Source organism: Scyliorhinus torazame, chromosome 3, assembly GCF_047496885.1.
Source record: "Scyliorhinus torazame isolate Kashiwa2021f chromosome 3, sScyTor2.1, whole genome shotgun sequence".
NCBI classification, from domain to species: Eukaryota; Metazoa; Chordata; class Chondrichthyes; order Carcharhiniformes; family Scyliorhinidae; genus Scyliorhinus; species Scyliorhinus torazame.
The window spans coordinates 246,739,775-246,756,839 of NC_092709.1; the positions used below are offsets into that span (position 1 = coordinate 246,739,775).

At 47.1% G+C, this 17,065-nt stretch overlaps 1 protein-coding gene across 4 annotated transcripts in view; it reads left to right on the forward strand.

Annotated features, from left to right (window-relative positions):
• LOC140409039 (potassium/sodium hyperpolarization-activated cyclic nucleotide-gated channel 1-like) overlaps positions 1-17,065 on the forward strand; it is a 478,762-nt gene that overhangs the window by 227,375 nt on the left and 234,322 nt on the right. The gene's annotated exons all lie outside the window — the stretch shown is intronic.

Consider the following 17,065-nt stretch of genomic DNA (forward strand, 5'->3'; position numbering starts at 1 on the left):
ACAATTCATTTCTCACTATAATTTATTGCAGAACCCAGTATAAACGATGAACGGTGCATCACATCATACTCTGCTCGCATTACATATATATCGTGGTGCTGGAGAGTTTTATTGACTTTATTTTCATTTTTTATGAAGTCAAATCACAATGAAAGCAATTTGTTGCATCATTACTGTGTACATGCATCTCTCATTGATCAATCATCATGCACATCATTTAAAAAAATATTATCGTGGTCTAATTCTACAACACCAGGTTAAAGTCCAACAGGTTTGTTTCAAACACTAGCTTTCGGAGCACTGCTCCTTCATCACCCCAGTCTAACGCCGGCATCTCCACATCATGGTCTAATCCATATGATAAGCAAGTCGATTGTTGTAAAATAGCTTTGAAATGCTTTAATTTCGGTATATCAAATATGACAGCATCAATTTGTATTGTAACTTAAATTTCATAAGGGAAACAGAGCAAAACTGTGGAAGCAATTTGGGTGGGTGGGGGGGAAGCATAGTGTAGAATTCCTGGATAAGCATTTAATAATGTGAGTTATGTCCAGTCAGCAATCAAAACAACAACAATAATTATTAAAAATTACAAATGCAGATTGACCCTTGTTTCCAGAACTGAGTTTGTGAGTCAAAGCTTATTGCTGAACAATATTCCTTTAACAGAGTGCTGTTCGACATGTTCCCTAGACTGTGATTCTTCCAGCACTGTAAGAATGGCGTACTTCTACATTGTGTAGTCTTGCCCTTTTGTGACCTATTCAAATTGTTGCTCTTCATCACTCAGGCCTTGGAGAATTTCTATCGATCTTTCCTATGTTATGGTATTGTCATAGCTGAAAGCAGCTTTGTACGCAGTCAGAAACTTACTGAAGGACGTGTCCTGAAATGGCTGTTAATCAGTTTGCCAAAATAAACCCTGAATTAACTGTTCTGATAATAGCATACAATTTGTAATCCTTGAGTGATCCATTCAAAACAAACAGCTTGCGTTTAGTGGAAAATGTTACCCTGCTGTCTGAAAGGAATAAGATTTAATCAGCATATGGAATGGAAAAATGGACGAGGGTATATTTTGACCAAGGCTTATTTTCATAAACACACATGAAAAGCCCTATGGAGATGATTTTCACCAGCGTTCTGAAGCAAAAGGTCCACTACTAATTATTGTGCTGTTGAGTGTCCACCACAAATTAAGTATATCACCACTGGAATTTGCAGTTTAAAGTCTTTGTGAGGAAATTAATCAAGCCTAGTTAGAATCAGTGACCATTTGAAAGGGTAAATATGACAAGAATCAGAATGTTAAGTTAAATTGCTGTATCAGTAAATCAAAGAGGTTATGGGCAGAATTTAACTAAATGGGAAGAAAGCTCTAGAGCAAGTGTGTTCAGCTGCATCTTTCTCTGTGCTCACAGCACTGAGAAACACAACACGATAAAATGACACTCGCGTTAGATAGGCGGCTCAGCAGGGAACACACGGCCGAGGCCACACTTAGCTCCGTTTTGTGCACTGAGGAGTAATGGCAACCAGGATGCCATTTTTAAATGCCGCCTAATCTCTAAAGCCCCAACCCCACACAGGGCACCACTTGCCAGATCGCCACCATGCAAAATAAATGCCAGCTTGGCATCTTGGCAGTGCCAGCCTGGCAGCGCCCTGCCAGCTGGCTGTGCCAGAGAGGCCAGGTGGCACCAGGGTACCACCCTGCCCAAAGGGCATGTACCTGGGGGCCTCCGATCCCCTGGGATCACCCACGAGTGCCGTTCCATCTGCACCCTGATTATGGAGGCCTGTACTGAAGGGTGCTCGGCAAAGTCTCCGAGGTGATGGGGATAGATCCTTCGGTACCTCTGAAATTTTCACATTATAGTGAGACTAGCTGGATCGCTTTAATGTGCAGAATTGCTAAAACATGATCCCGCCCACAATGGAGTGACATCGCAACGTCTTGAGAGATTGCGTTAGGCCACACGAGGCGGTTCTGAGCAAGATAGTTCCCGGGAGCAAAGTAACCCAGCTTCTAACGGCGACGCTGTTCCACAGCGCGTTGTTTTCCGGGTGCAGGGTGGCCATAAAATTGTGTTCTTAGGTTCAGAATACAATGGGCGCAATTTAACGGCAAAAAAAGCCAGAGACCTGTTTTGGGCACGTTTAGCAGGGTGTTTCTCGGCGCCTGCAGCGCCAAGAACGACCCCGCTATCAAATGGGACTCTATTTTCTATCAGGCCTCAACGAGGAAAGCCGCGCTTATATTAATTCCTCGACAGTGCAGAAACCGAGTTGGGCGTGACGAGACCGTATGATCGTGTCCCTAGTCAAAGAAAAGCACAAGTTATTAATTGCAATATTATTTTATGCAATATTATTATAAACATATGTCCATCTCAAAATACTTCTTGGGCAGGATTCTCTGGTCCGCCTGCCGTGTTTCCATGGGAGACGGGCCCTCATCGGCAGGGGTATTCCCATTCCCAACACCTGCCAATGGGATTTCCCACTGTGGCCATCCCAGGCTGTCAGTATACACGCGGTGTAAGTGCTTTTCCAGCGCTATGAAGAATCCTGTCGGGGGAGAATCTTGCTGCTTTTCTTTAGCAGTGTAGTGCATGTTATTTGGTATTTTTCTAAACTGAACAAGAAATACAAGCTGTGTTGTAAAATGGTATTGAAGAATAACTCAAATTAATGCAGTTAGAATAGGGGGATGTGCTTATTGTAAATGCATGGAGCCAGTAGCTGTTATATTCTATCACTTTTCCAATGCTTGAGTGAAAAGAGTTGCTCCCAAAAGCTTCTTGTGCTGCATCCTTGAAGGATTTGAAGTAATCAAGTAAATATCAGGGGATTCTAAAGATCGTAAGTCAGTGTGAGTTGCACCGTGCCTTTGTCAGTTCAAATTACTTATTTACCAAAGTGGAAAAGTTATTAGTTTATTGATTGACATAAAACATTTAGTAAGATTCTTCATTTGTGATGTTGGGGTGAAGGTTGGATAAATTTGGAAGTGCAAGGTTTTATTGGTTAATTGATATTTTGTACCTGGGTAGCTCACAGGTTGTTTAATAATCCAATACATTGTTCCATCTAACCAATGACATTCATGGTGGGAGAATAATAGCGTAGGATGGTGAGTTTAAGGTCCAGTGAATTCAACTCTGGAATTTACTTGATTTAGCTGGGTGAGTCTGAGTGTCTAGTGGGAATTGTCCCTGGCAAGGCAAGTGAAGAACATGGAATCCATTGTGATCTTGGGAAGTCGAGGGAAAGGGATGCCTAAGGATTCTCTATGGCACTCCAATTCCTTTGCGCTCCCCAACAAATCTTTACAAAAATTAAAGTAACTCACCTTTTCAACCCTCCTCTGGACATGCTGATCCTTGCTGCTAAGCAGTTGGACTTCTCTCAGGATCTGTGTGTGTCTTCATGCTCCTTTGCTATCCCCTCAAGAACAATCCACTATGGGTTCTGACAAGTCTGCGATGCCAAACTGCTCCAGCAACAGCCGAAATGCAATAGCCTGCAGCCAAGTTCTGACTGGCACAGGCATTCAAAGGTTCCCAGCCATGGATTCCACAAAATAGCAGTCTTCTTCAGCTTTGCTGGGATCAATAGGAGAGCACTTTATAGGATTAGCAGAGTTGGTACATTTCCTTCAAAGAAATACATTTGGGTTGATCAGTTGGCAAAGAAATTAAAGCATGTATTATATTTGGCATTGAATTAATTACCTTATTAAAATTTGGCAATCTCATCTGCAGTGCAACTTAATTCAATTTCTCCATTTGGATTGTGAGAATGTTTCTGATTTGAATTGCATGTTCTTTAACATAATGGAAGAGATGATGGATATAGCCAGGACTGGTAAACAGGGCTGCTCCACACAGTTCTCAAGGAAGGAATGTGGACAACTCAGTAGAATCGCTGACCGATCAGCTGAACCCTCTCAGGTATTTCTGCAAAGGTCTCAAAACAGATGCACTGGCTAGGAAATCCAGAACTGAGGATAAAACAAATCTTTTTTTAAATTGTTTTTTTTTCCAATTAAGGGGCAATTTAGTGTGGCCAAGCCACCTAACCTGCACATTTTTGGGTTGTGGGGGTGAGACCCACGCAGACATGAGGAGAATGTGCAAACTCCACACGGACAGTGACCCAGGGCCGGGATTCGTACCCGGGTCTTCAGCACCACAGTCCTAGTGCTAATCACTGCGCCACATGCCACCCGTGGGTTAAAACAATTCTTAATTGTCTTTTAAGTTCAGCAATGGCCATGCCACTGGGTCTGCATCACATTAGGAAAGTGGGGCAGAGTCTGCAGAGAGGGTAAACTCTGCACAAGGCCCTCTGTCAACTTGGAATTGGATTTTCACCATGATCTCTTCTGTTGTACCCCACCTTATCCATCAAGAGGGAGAGATGAATATTAGTGATTTTGTTGCACTATGTTAGAGTGATGTGCCCACCATAGTTATTAACTGGAGGTATTGCGGAAGCAGAGAGAGGTGGGTATGAGGCCGGCATCATTGGTAGGTGAGTGACAACAAGGGGGAGTATCGGAATATCATGGGTGGGATTTTCCACACGCCCATGTGGCGGCGGAAACGGCCCGCCATGGGCCAGCGGTGGGATCTTCTGCTCCCGCAGCCGTCAGTGGGGTTTCCCGTTTATACACTGCCCCACAACGGGAAATTCTGGCCCATTTCTGAGTCCAGAATGCCAGGGATTGCTGTCGGAAGAGTGATGTGGATGTGACGTAATGAGTAGCATGAGAGCTTGGTAGTATGGTGGGTAGGAAATGCCATGTTAAGATCCATTAACTATTTGTGTAAGGTCATTAGACTTCTTTTGGCACTGCTACTAAGTCCTCTGATCCAGGTGTTAGGAACTGACTTTCCTGGCCACATTCATATTTCCTTCCGAGAGAAATCATTGAGGCCTCCTGTCAACTACGCACCCTACCCCCTCCACACCCATTGATCCATGGCTTATCTCCACCTGTCCATTTCTACTGCAAAGGCCTTCAGCATTAAATTCATGACCCAGGCTCCCTTCCTCTGCCCTGGTGTATCATCTTCCTTCTTGTGAGTTACAGCAAAATTATTCAGCAGCAGTCTCCTGTAATTTTGCAGTTTCAGACAATGTCACTGTAACTTCCTTGCTTCCCAGCTTTAGATTAAGGGGTACCGCAGTGATGTGCTGGCGAATCCCTCTTGGAAATTACCAGTTAACGGTTTACCCGTCAATTGACCAGAAGGGCTAACTTCCTCTGGGCAAGTGCACTGTGCTGGGAACCATCTGAAAAAATGATTGAAATCGCGAACTTCAGATGGTTCTGCCAGTTTGCCCTCAGAATGACTCTAAAAGTTAGAAGCGAAAAAAGCACTTCTAACTTCAGAGTAACTATATTAAACACCCAGACTGAGCCCCGCACACGACACGTCCCACACCCATGAACCCCCCCCCCCTGGAACACTGCAAATCCTCCCCCCAACTCAGCATCCCACGCCCCCAATGGTATACCCCACCTCACGTGCACAGATCCCCCACCAACTCCTCCAACCTGACCCCCTCAACCTGACTGGGCCCTACCTTACACTGGCCCAACGACCCCTCACCCGAATAGCCGCTGCCCCGCTCCCTTCCCAGCCAACCCGCCCCAAGCCCCTGACCCTCCCCCCCCCAGCCGCAATGTCTGGCTCTCCCTCCCTGATGTCTGACTCTCCAATCTTGATGTCAGAGTCACACCCCCAATGTCCAAAACCCAGTTCGATTCCCCTACCAACAATGTCCAAACTGCCCCTGATGTCCGACTTACCTCTCCAATATCCAATTCCCCCCCTCCCCCGCCACTGATGTTCGACTCCAACCAGCTCCTATATGATATCCGAAGTTCCCACCCTCCTCCCATGTCCGGATTTCTACCCGCGCCCGCTCCCACCAAGCCCCACATCCCATTCACTTATCTTAGAACACTACCTTCTTCCTTTCATTGGGATCTTTAAACTCACCTACTTTCCAGCATATAGAGCTATAAAAAGCTTGGTCCTACTTTTTCCCAATTCTTTTACTGTTCACCACTGGAATTGCAGACTAATTTGCTTCTTGAGTCTGACCTGACCTGAGTCAGGAAGGTTAGGCAAGGCAGCTACTTAAGAGTTTGTGCAGATAAGTTGGTATGGAGTGACGGTCTGCTGCTGATTGCCACTCTAGGTAGCATGGTACGGGCAGCACGGTAGCATTGTGGATAGCACAATTGCTTCACAGCTCCAGGGTCCCAGGTTCGATTCTGGCTTGGGTCACTGTCTGTGCTGAGTCTGCACATCCTCCCAGTGTGTGCGTGCGTTTTCTCCGGGTGCTCCGGTTTCCTCCCACAGTCCAAAGATGGGCAGGTGGATTGGCCATGATAAATAGCCCTTAGTGTCCAAAATTGCCCTTAGTGTTGGGTGGGGTTACTGGGTTATGGGGATAGGGTGGAGGTGTGGGCTTAGGTAGGGTGCTCTTTCCAAGAGCCGGTGCAGACTTGATGGACCGAATAGCCTCCTTCTGCACTGTAAATTCTATGATAATCTATGACTCTGAGGAAGTTATGGCCAAATATTTGCCAAGTTTGTTTCTCACTGGCAGATGTCCTTATGGGGAGCTATGCACATGCAGCAGATTGTGAGCCAGTGGCCAATTCATCGTACAAAAGGTCATTGAGTATTTGGCTGTTATCCATTAGATGAATATGGCTGAGCCAACGCCGTCATCATTGGCTAGCAATGACTACTTGCGGGTGGAATTAGTATGTTCATAGGATCATAGAATTTGCAGAAGGAGGCCATTCGGCCCATCGAGTCTGCAAAGGCCCTTGGAAAGAGCACCCCACTTAAGCCCACAACTGCACCCTCTCCCTGTAACCCAGTAACCCACCTAATCTTTTTGGACACTAAGGGAAATTTAGCTTGGCCAATCCACCTAACCCGCACATCTTCGGACTATGGGAGGAAACCAGAGCACCCGGAGGAAACCCACGTAAACACTGGGAGAACGTGCAAACTCCACACAGACAGTGACCCAAGCTGGCAATTGAACCTGGGACCTTGAAGCTGTGAAGCAACAGTGCTAACCACTGTGCTACCGTGCCGCTGAGTTGATGATCTTGTACTGCCAGGAGGTACTGAGGATACATCAGCGAACGTGGAAACTATTCAACCTTCATTACTGTCTAACACATGTTTTCCATGTCTCACCACTTTTGAGGAGCACACTGTGGAAGCAGGCGTGATAGACTCTCAGTTTGATATTCTCAGTCAGGTTTGCTAATGTTCCACACACTCTTACTCAGCTTGGACATAACAGCTGCAGCTTTTGAAACGCATGCGTTGATTTCAGCATCAAATGACAATTGTGGGTGATTGTGGAGCCGAGATATATGAAGCTATCAACAATCTATCAGCATTATCAATGCTGATGGATGGTGGTATGCAACATCCAGGATCATGAAATTTGGCTTCCTGATGTTGATGACTAAACCAAACTCTTACAGCCTTGAGAGTCTGTCCGCCTGCCTCCAGGGGTGGATTTTCAATGAAACACACAATGCTGCAGTGTATGGCCCCAGCCAATGGAGGAGCCCCATATGAAGAGGTGACATTTGTGATGGGAACATCATGGGAAAATTAATCAGAGCCTAAATTTGCTGATAGGCTCAGGAAATTCGAATTAGCCTATCAGCAGGAAATACAGAACAACATCAGGCTCTGGGTGGATTCTCCTTTCGAGGTACAAAACAGTTTATCACACGTTCAAAGGTGGTGGAGACTTAGAGCAGTTCATGCATGGATCTCCTGATTTGATGCAGAGTTTCTGAACTTCCATTGAGTAAAGGTGCAAAGCAGCAGCCAGGTTTCAGGCATTTAGTCGAACGGGCAGCCTGAGGCAAAAGTGAGGTCTCCTACCTAACTTCGGGGTGCGAGCCTGCAAAGCCTTCATTGAGGTGAGGTGGAAGTACTGGCCAAAGGCTGTCGAGGGGACCGATGGGAGGACTGGAAGGTGAGCGACCAACCGAAAATATCAGAGGCCATCAGGCCAGATAGCCAGCATCCAGGTAGCTGCTGGGAGCCCACACAGTCCTTGAGGTTTACATAGAACTGTACAGCACAGTACAGGCTCTTCAGTCCACGATGTTGTGCCGAACTAGTATGAAACTAAGATCAAATCAACCTCCTCCCAATCATTCTAGTGCACTCCATATGCCTATCCAATAACCGTTTGAAAGTTCCTAAAGTGTCCGACTCCATAGCTGGGAGTGCGTTCCACGCCCCAACCACTCTCTGAGTAAAGAATCAGCCTCTGACATCCCTCCTATATCTTCCACCATGAACCTTATAGTTATGCCCCCTTGTAACATTCACCCGAGGAAAAAGTCACTTAATGTCCACTCTATCTATCCCTCTCATCATCTGATACACCTCAATTAAGTCACCTCTCATCCTCCTTCGCTCCAATGAGAAAAGCCCTCGCTCCCTTAACCTTTCCTCCAATCCAGGCAGCATCCTGGTAAATCTCCTTTGCACCCTTTCCAATGCTTCCACATCCTTCCTATAATGAAGTGACCAGAACTGCACACAATACTCCAAATGTGTTCTAACCAAGGCCTTGTACAATTGCAGCATAACCTCACGGCTCTTAAACTCAATCCCCCTGTTAATAAATGCTAACACACGATAGGCTTTCTTCATGGCTCTATCCACTTGGGTGGCAACTTTCAGAGATCTATGGACATGAACGCCGAGATCTCTCTGCTCCTCCACATTCTTTAGAACCCTGCCGTTAACCCTGTAATCCGCATTCAAATTTGGCCTACCAAAATGAATCACCTCCCACTTATCAGGGTTAAACTCCATCTGCCGCTTTTCAGCCCAGCTCTGCATCCTATCAATGTTTCTTTGAAGCCGACAACAGCCCTCCACATTATCCACTACTCCACCAATCTTGGTGTCATCAGCAAATTTACTAACCAACCTTCAACTCCATCATCCAAGTCATTGATAAAAATCACAAATAGCAGAGGACCCAGCACTGATCCCTGTGGTACACTGCTGGTGACTGGGCTCCAGGATGAAAATTTACCATCTACCACCACCCTCTTCTATGTGATAGCCAATTACTGATCCAATTGGCCAGATTTCCCTCTATGCCATGCCCTGGGCAGCACGGTAGCATGGTGGTTAGCACAATTGCTTCACAGCTCCAGGGTCCCAGGTTCGATTCCCCGCTGGGTCACTGTCTGTGCGGAGTCTGCACGTTCTCCCTGTGTGTGCGTGGGTTTCCTCCGGGTGCTCCGGTTTCCTCCCACAGTCCAAAGATGTGCAGGTTAGGTGGATTGGCCATGATAAATTGCCCTTAGTGTCCAAAATTGCCCTTAGTGCTGGGTGGGGTTACTGGACTATGGGGATAGGGTGGAGGTGTGGACTTGGGTAGGGTGCTCTTTCCAAGAGCCGGTGCAGACTCGATGGGTCGAATGGCCTCCTTCTGCACTGTAAATTCTATGAAATTCTATGATTCTTACTTTCTGCATGAGCCGACCATGGGGCACCTTATCAAACTCCTTACTAAAATCCATGTATACGACATCAACTGCTCTGCCTTCATCTATGTACTTAGTTACCTCCTCAAAGAATACAATCAAGCTTGTGAGGCAAGACTTACCCCTCACAAATCAGTGCCGACTATCCTGGATTAATCTGTATCTTTCCAAATGATCATAAATCCTATCCCTCAGGGCCCTTTCCAATAATTTACCTATGACCGAAGTGAGACTAACTGGCCTATAATTCCCAGGGTTACACCTATTCCCTTTCTTGAACAAGGGGACAACATTCGCCTGTCTCCAGTCTACTGGCACTATTCCTGTAGACAGTGAGGACATAAAGGTCAAAGCCAAAGGCTCTGCAATCTCATCCCTCGCCTCCCAAAGAATCCTAGGGTATATCCCTGAGGCACGATCAATTGAACAAAGACTAGAGTTGGATACAACTGAGGCTTTATTGCTCTAAGATGTGTGGCCTCCCACAGCAGCTGGCAAAATGGCTGCTGAATGGAGGACACACATATTTATACTCCGCCTACTGGGTGGAGCCAGCAGGCAGGGACTACCGGCGAACCTGTAGTACAGGTCCTACTTTACATCACCTATTACAGGTGCAACAGTGGTTTACCACAATCCCATCAGGCCCAGGAGACTTACCTATCCTCAGGCTTCTCAAAATTTCTAACACATCTTTCTTCCGAATATCTACCTCCTCCAGCCTACCAGCCTGTATCGCACTATCCTCCTCAACTACATGGCCCCTCTCCTTTGTGAACACTGAAGAAAAGTATTCATTTAGGGCCTCTCCTATATCTTCAGACTCCATGCACACGTTTCCACTACTGTCCTTGACCGGCCCTAACTTCACCTTGGTCATTCTTTTATTCCTCACATAAGTGTAAAAAGCCTTGGAGTTTTTCTTGATCCTACCCGCCAAGACTTCTCATACCCTCTCCTAGCCCTCCTAAGCCCTTTCTTGAGCTCCTTCCTAGCTATCTTGTATCCCTCAAGTGCCCTAATCGAACCTTGTTTTCTTACATAAGCCCCCTTCTTCCTCTTGACAAGACATTCAACCTCTTTTGTAAACGATGGTTCCCTCACTTGACCGTTTCCTCCCTGCCTGACAGGGACATATATATCAAGGAACGCAGTATTTGCTCCTTGAACAAGCTCCACATCTCAATTGTGCCTATCCCTGACAGTTCCTGTTTCCATCTTACGCTCCCTAATTCTTGCTTAATTGCATCATAATTACCCTTCCCCCAGTTATAAACCTTGCCCTGCCTTATGTTCCTATCTCTTTCCATTGCTATAGTGAAAGTCACCGAATTGTGGTCACTATCTCCAAAGTGCTCTCCCACAACCAACTCTAACACTTGGCCCGGTTCATTACCCAGTACCAAATCCAATGTGGCCCCGCCTCTTGTCGGTCTATCCACATAATGTGTGAGGAAATCCTCCTGCACACACTGGATAAAAACAGTCCCATCCAAACTATTCGAATTATAGTGGTTCCAATCAATATTTGGAAAGTTAAACTCACCCATGACAACTACCCTGTGACTACCGCACCTATCCAAAATCTGCATCGCAGTCTTTTCCTCCACATCTCTGTTACTGTTTGGGGGCCTATAGAAAACTCCGAACAAAATGACCGCTCCTTTCCTATTTCTAACTTCAGCCCACACTACCTCAGTAGACAGATCCTCCTCAAACTACCTTTCTTCAGCCATTATACTATCCTTGATTAACAATACTACTCCTCCACCTCTTTTACCACCTTCCCTAATCTTACTGAAACATCTAAACCCCGGAACCTCCAACAACCATTCCTGCCCCTGTTCTATCCACGTCTCCATAATGTCCACAACATCGTAGTCCCAGGTACCAATCCATGCTTCAAGCTCACCAACCTTATTCCTGATGCTCCTCACATTGAAGTAGACACACTGGACTACAAATCAGTTTCCCATCCCCCTGCCAAATTAGTTTAAACCCCCCTGAAGAGCTGTAGCAAATTTCCTTCCCAGGATATTGGTGCCCCTCTGGTTCAGGTGTAACCCATCCTGTTTATACAGGTCCCACCTTCCCCAGAATGTGCTCCAATTATTCAAGCAACTGAAACCCTCCCTCCTACACCATCCCTGTAGCCACGTGTTTAACTCTCTCCCTGTTCCTCACCTTGCTAGCACGTGGCACTGGCAGCAAACCAGAGATGACAACACGGTCTGTCCTGGCTCTCAGCTTCCACCCTAGCTCCCTGAATTCCTATTTTATATCCCCGTCCCTTTTCTTACCAATGTCGTTGGTACCGATGTGTACCATGACTTGTAGCTGCCTTAAGGATCCTGAAAACACGATCAGAGACGTCACGGACCTTGGCACCTGGGAAGCAACACACCAACTGTGAGCCTCTATCGTTGCCACAGAACATCCTATCTGTACCTCTAACTATAGAGTCTTCAATAACTAATGCTCTCCTGCACTCCCCCCTTCCCTTCTGAGCCACAATGACAGACTCAGCGCCAGAGACCTGGTCACCGTGGCTTACCTCTGGTAGGTCGTCCCCCCAACAGTATCCAAAACAGTATACCTGTAATTGAGGGGAACAACCGCAGGGGATCCCTTCACTGACTGCTTCTTCCCCCTCCTTTTAAACATCACCCAGCTACCTTCATTCTTAGGAGTATCTACATCCCTGTAGCTTCTATCTATAACCGACTCTGCCTCCCGAATGATCCTCAGTTCATCCAGCTCCAGCTCCAGTTCCCTAACACGGTCTTTGAGGAGCTGGAGATGGGTGCACTTCCCGCAGGTTTGAGGCCCAGCCACCCGAGCGAGAGCCAAGTCGGTAGGTGTGAAGAAGACCAGGCAAGCGGCAGCATTGTGTTTCAGGGAATCAGGGAGTAATGGCCAGTGGGAGCAGAGCCAGAATCAGAGGCCAGTCAGGCAGGGCTGAGTGAAAGGGCTGTGCAGCAAACAACACCTTTCTTCTTGTTGTTCTTGTGTGTTGAATTTAGTGCCATTTTGGGTGCCAGTTGTTTCACTCTGACCAATTGCGGTGTATTTTATGATACCCAGCTTGCCTTGACCATACATCGGCATCACAGATTTCCCAAAAATTATTACCAACAGCCAGTTCCTCTGGTAGGGGTTTGGCAGTGGCCTTGGGCTCATCCTCACATCAATTCTTTTCGCAATTTCTGAAGACAACACCCCCCACCAACAACTCATATGCTTTGTTTAATTTGTCACTGCTTTTGAGCAGATTAGATAATCGGCTGCTTTTGCTTAAGGAGGCTTCACTCGACAGATTCTGAAGACCTATTTGTGAATCACTGCAATCAGGACAGATCATCCCAGTCAATATGAAGAGACACTATGAACCTAGCAGTCAAAATTGCAGGAAGTTGAAGGAGAGGCAAGAGGTCGAAGCTCAGCAAAAAGGCAGTTTGACACTTGACTTTAAAAGGCTTAAAGTATTGAGCAGTGCCCAAACTACACGTTCATCCTCAACAACAACATCCACAAAGGATTTTGATGACTTGTCTGATAATTTCGACCTTACAACACATCGCCTAAAAAACTTGAACAAGCTGTAGACTCTGGGACAAAGTGGACATTGGGAATGGAACTGCGAGATACTGCACAAACTCATTCTGTGGGCTTCTCTGTCGGTGGGATCCTCCACTTCGCTGGCAGCGCACACACGCCTGGGTTTCCCGACGATGTGGGGGTGGCCACAAAGAGAAACCCCATTGGCTGGCTGCCGGAACGGAGAATCCCACTGCCGGCAGCGGCGCGCCGCGCTAGAAGACAGGGTTGGCGGGACAGAGAATCCCGCCCATGGTTTTCCTGCTGCTGAAGTGAGGGAGGAGACCTAACCTGAAGACGATGCTTTATGGCCAAAATCTGTTTCACTGGGTGTGATTAAATATCTGCTAATAAATAGACCAGAGGATATAAGTAACATGGAAAATCTGAGAAGAGTTGGAAGTTTGAGACCGAAAGCAGTTTTGAAGTCTTCATAAATCCCATTTTCTAAGAATGAAGAGAAATGACGGTAAGGAGGAATTTGTTGATTTTTTTTGGAAACTTGTAAGGTAAATTATTCCCTGACCCATGTAAATGGAATCAATCATTTGTGATGGGTACTCTAACTGGAGAAATGTTGGAAGAGATATGGCTGAAAATGGAACTTCCAAAAGTCATATTAAGGCTATGTGTGTGTTCGTTCAAAGATGCAAATTATCTGGAAGAATTAATTTTCAGTATCGGCTCAGTTTAAAAAGCAGTGTTCTTACCAGAAGTAAGTGCTGAGACGTGTTGTTGAAACGGTTAAACTGCTGTCTTCCTTGGGACTTCCCCTAAGAGGAAATGATGAGCCATCAGTGTCAAATCGAAAAGGTAATTATTTTTAGCCTGCCTTGAATATCTCAAAGAGCATTTGAAAAGTTCTCAATATTGTGGCTCAGGGAAGACCAACTTTTTAATGCACAGAACCTACGACGACTTAATCACTATAATGACATAGCGGTTCAGAAACCAATTCACGAATGAAGTAAAAGATGCCAAATACTATTCTACAATAATTGATACAACACCAAATGTGAGTCATTAATTAAGGTTGAGGGGCGGGGTTGTCCCCTAACCGGCAGGGCAGGGGGTTCCGGCGGGATGGAGTGGCGTGAACCACTGCGGCGTCGGGCAGCCCCAAAGGTGCGGATTTCTCCACGCCTTTAGGGGCCAAGCCCTCACCTTTATGGGCTAGGCCCGCGCCGGAGTGGTTGCCGTCCTGCCGGCTGGCATGAAAGGCCTTTGGCGCCACACCAGCCAGGGCCGAAGGGACTCCGCCGGCCGGCGGAAGTCCGCGCATGCGCGGGAGCATCAGCGGCTGCTGACGTCATCCCTGTGCATGCGCAGGAGGGGAGTCACCTCCGCGTCGGCCATCGCGGAGACCTGCACGGCCGACGTGGAGGGGAAAGAGTGCCCACACGGCACAGGCCCGCCCGCCGATCGGTGGGCCCCGATCGCGGGCCAGGCCACCGTGGGGGCAGCCCCTGGGGCCAGATCGCCCCTCGCCCCCCCCAGGACCCCGGAGCCCGCTCGCGCCGCCTGGTCCCGCCGGTAAGGGAGGTGGTTTATTTCACGCCGGCGGGCCGGCATTACAGCAGCGGGACTTCGGCCCATCGCGGGCTGGAGAATGGTCGGGGGTGGGGGGGGGGGGCCCGCCGACCGGTGCGCCGTGATTCCCGCCCCCGCCGAATCTCCGGGCCGGAGAATTTGGCGCCGGCGGAGCCGGGATTCACGCCGCCCCCCTGGTGGTTCTCCGACCCAGCGGGGGGTCGGAGAATCCCGCCCAAGATACGTGACCAGCGATGGTGAAGTTGGAGAGCGATTTCTCTGTTTTATCGAGCTACAATCCTACACTTCTCAGTGCCTCGAGAGAACTGTTTTGGAATTCTTTTCAAATTTAGGTTTGACTGTTAAAAATTGTCTTCAGCAGATCTTCAGTAACATGCCGCAAAAATGGCAGGAAAATATTCAGGTCTTCAAGCAAGACTGAACAATGCAAGCCCTTACTCATTATTCATCACAGTTTCCAGTCACTCCTTGAATTTAATCTACAACACAGCAGCTGAATCGTGTGAGGATGCTGTGCATTTTTTTGGATTTTTTCAAAACTATGCCTTCTTTTTGGTTTCCACGTATCCGTGTATTGCAATCACACTTGGAGGAAGCACATGGAAAACATTTAACAGTCAAAGGTATTTGAGACACCAGGTGGTCCACTTGTGCAGATATTGTGTTGAGACTGAACTTTGTCATAGAGTCACATTCATAGAGTCAAACAGCACAGAAAAGGCCCTTCAGCCCATCAAATCTGCCCCTGTCAAAACCAGCCACCTAACTATTCTAATCCCAGCACTTGGCACATAGCCTTCATGCCTTGGGATCACAATGCACATCTAAGTACTTCTAAAATGTTATGAGGGTCTCGGCCTCCACCACTTTCAGGCAGCGTGTTCCAAACTCCCACCACCCTCTGGGTAAAAAGGTTTTGTCCAATCTTCGGGGTATCGGAGCAGCCAGAGTTACACATGGGGAAAGGGGCCAACGCCCTCGCTTTCGCTTCCCTAATCGCACGCGGGAGAATCCTGCTCGGCTGGCGATCGACAGCACCACCCACAGCTGCAGACTGACTCACTGACCTCTCGGAATTTCTCCACCTGGAGAAGATTAAGTACGCCACCCGAGGGTCAGAGGAAGGCTTCCTGGATACTTGGGGGCAGTTTCTCGGGCTGTTCCAAAACCTGTTCGAGGCCAGCAGCGAGGAGTAACATAATAAGAATTTTTTTTTAAAACACCAAGGTGGATGAGGTACCAAAAGACTGCGCAACTCGGGGGTGGGGGGTGGGGTGGGGGGGGGGGGGCGGAAGGAAGGTGGGGAAACCAGGAGAGATGAGGGGGGGCTACTCCCCCATTTTTTCTTTTTTTTTTCTCCACTCTGTCTGGAAAATAAAAGAAAAGCACAGCCGAAGCCAAGGGGGATGGGGGGCAACGGGGAAGGGGGAGGAACCATAGACCGATCCAGGTGGCAACGAAATGCACATAGGGTCAGTCAAACGAAGGACAAACTAAACCTCTCTGTATAATAAAGGAAATTAGCACGGGTGAGAAAAATGTGATGTGTATATATACAACTGCTTAGAAATATGGGAAATGCCAAGAAAAAGATTTATTTAAAAAAAGGTTTTTTCCTAACATCCCCACTAAACCCCTTGTCTTAAATCTTTGCCCCCTGGTCATTGATCCATCCACCAAGGGAAACGTTTCTTCTTGTCTACTCCATCTATGCCCCTTATAATTTTATACATCTCAATCATGTCCCCCTCAGTCTCTTCTGCTCCAAGGAAAACAATCCAAGTCTATCCATTCTATCTTCATAACTAAAATTCTCCAGTCCAGGCAACATCCTGGTAAATTTCCTCTGCACCCTTTCAAGTGCTACCAACATCCCTCCTATAATGTAGATTCCAGAACTACACACAATACACTAGCTGTGGCCTAACTAACGTTTTATACAGTTCCAGCATCACCTCCCTGCTCTGAAACTCTATGCCACGGCTAATAAAGGCAGGTATACCATATGCCTTCTGAACCACTGTATCCACCTGTTCTGCTAAATTAAAGGACCGGTGTACATGCACACCAAGTGTGCATGTACATCTGATCTTTGATGCTTTCCAGGGTCCTGCTGTTTATCACATATTCCCTTGCCTTGTTTGCCCTGCCCAAGTGCAGCACCTCACATTTATCTGGATTGAATTACATTTAACACTGATCAGCCTATCTGACCAGCCCATCTATATCCTCCTGTAATCTAAGGTTATCCTCCTCACTATTTACCACCCCACCAATTTCTGTATCATCTGCAAACTTACTGATCCACCCTCCTACATTCATAGCTAAATAATT